Here is a 2,558-nt window from a genome sequence, read left to right as displayed (position 1 = left end):
TAAATCTGGCGTGACAGTGAACGTGTTAATAAGTAAATGTTCAAATTATGTCGTGTTTTATGTTATTTTCATCAGAAAAACCTCATCAATATGTTAAGAAAAATTGCGGGATAAAAAAACGTAAAATTAAAAAAGTTGATATTTAAATCGCTTGGTTGCCTCTACTCACGTTTCATGCTAATCTTTTATTCGCTGTCCGTGTTTACGTTCAGCAAACTACAAAGGCGGGCGCGAGGCTCGAAAACGTAGTCCCTGACTCTACGAATGTCAGGTTTACCTTCCTTGCGGTCTGACACTTGTGGAGAATATACTATATATGGGAATTGAAAATTTTCGGGTGATTTTATAGTTATAATACAGTGTATATTCGTAGAAATATATGCACATACATTGAAAGAATATAAATGTACTTCAATTTATCGCGAGGGCGAGGAGTGCTTCCCAACTACGGGGATTTCCATCTACGCGGACAGTCGGCGGCCCTAAGACCCACGTCGTTCAAGAAAGCACTGTATTAGGAATTTAAAAAAATTTCGAGACATTTTTTTACTCAAATTTATCTCTTTTATTTAAATTTTTATTGCAATATCAAAGTTTTAGACGATATGCAAAGGTAAATGTAAGAGTTAGAGTTTTTGTTGGGTTACTTGTGACAGTGAAAGGGTTGAAGTGAATTTTTGGGGAATTTCAGTAGGGAGTAGTAAAGTAATATTTTTACGTTGAAAGTTCTATCTTTTATTTACCATGAATTACCACGATAATATATAAAATTGTTGAAATAAATGAGATTTCTTTTCTCAAAGTTTACTCTGCTATGTGACACTGCAATTCTACTGATTTTACCTGTACCTACATCTGTGTATTTTTTCTTTCCTCGATGCAGAACATATTCCTTTAAAAATTCGTGGTAGATAAAGAGCTCTTTGACTTCGTGTTTGCATATCGTAGGATAAAGAGAATTTTAAATCCCCTTCAAGAAGGCAAATGCTGGGTTTAACTCAATAATTGCGATGTATACCTATGTCTCAAAGTCTTGTTAAAATGTGTGTTGTCTGAAAACTTACAAAAGCTTTCACGACACGACGTATACCATTTTTCTTCCTTTCCCTCTTAATTCATTTTATCTATTTCTTAAAAAAAGAAAAAAAAGAAAAGCAGAAATACTTCAAAACTTTAAAAACACTTAAATTACCCAAATTTCTCTAGGTACCACGAAAGTCGTATTTTTCTCTAATTCTCCAAGTAACCTCGTTCGTTCAATTTTCCAAAAATGAAACCCACTCGTATCGTACGATTCACCTCTACACACATCCCCAATGGAACGAAACTCTGACAGCTATAATAGTGAATTGCTCAATTCCAACGCAAGAATCCGACAATTCCTTCGAATATCACCTTGTCGCTAGTAAAATCCGGCGAAATAGAAATTCATAAAGGGAATCGTCGCCGTCGTACGGCAGAATTCGAGGATCGTTCTCCGAGGATCTCGATTCAACGACTCCGCGCTTATACAGACGTGAACGTGAAACGGCGGCGTAGCTCAGGCTGGTTGTGCGTAACAATGCATAAATCTTGGAGTTGCGACAACGTTTGGCTCGCCAGTTCCTTCCTTCGATCGTAAAATATTCCAGCGGGAGAAATATACGAGTCGAGCAGAAGGCCGGCTGTCGTCAAAAGAGGTACGGGGGTGGCGAGGCTTAATAACGCGTTACTTGCGCGTACTTTGTGCGACCGAAAGGAAGGGAGGGAGAGTTTCTATCGATTGACGAGGAGGGAGAGATAGCTGGGGAAGATTAATACGACGTACAGGTGGAAATGCGGGACAAATGAAATGAAAAATCATCATGGGGAGGCTGTTGTTGGAAGTTATGGAGCTAGGAGGGACGCCTTTAGCGTGGACTAACAGTGAAGCGATGGTATAAATGGTATACGCTCTCGTTCGTAAGTATTAGGTGTTAGCCTTTTGCGTTCGAGAGGAGATTGAAAAACGACGTTATTGTTTACCGCTTAGTAAATAATTAATCGACGCCCTCTTACGGCTGGTACTTTTCAGAATAGTAAGTTTATATTTGTATATAAGCTTTAAAAAATTTTATCAATTCTATTTAGTAAAGAAGCTTCAGTTTACTGCTTCCTTATAGATCTTCGAGTATAAAGGGTTGAGACACTTATTGAAAGTGAATTAAATTTGAACAGACACTGCAAAATTATTGAGATCCTGAAAAACGTGGTTCTGTTTGGAATTCTGCTAGGTTATATGGCGTTGCTGGGTTTTATTTAAAAATTGACGAGAAGGAAGTTAGAACAAACTAGAAATTGCACAAACGAGGTTTCCTTTCTTTTCTTTAGCTGGAGATTTTGCAATACCAACTTAGACTCTTGTTTATAAGCATTAGGACACTTATCGAGTATGAACTAAATCGTGAACATTCGTTGCGAAATTATTAAGATCCTGAAAAGAATTATTCAGTTTGGAAACTCGTAGTGTATCGTGATGTATTGTCATCTTAAACCTTTCATGACTCACCTGAATACTCGAATAAAAGTTGATCAGAATT

The sequence above is a fragment of the Habropoda laboriosa genome, unplaced genomic scaffold (assembly GCF_001263275.1).
Source record: "Habropoda laboriosa isolate 0110345459 unplaced genomic scaffold, ASM126327v1 scaffold41, whole genome shotgun sequence".
Classification (NCBI taxonomy): domain Eukaryota; kingdom Metazoa; phylum Arthropoda; class Insecta; order Hymenoptera; family Apidae; genus Habropoda; species Habropoda laboriosa.
Note: the sequence above shows the minus strand (reverse complement) of the source record.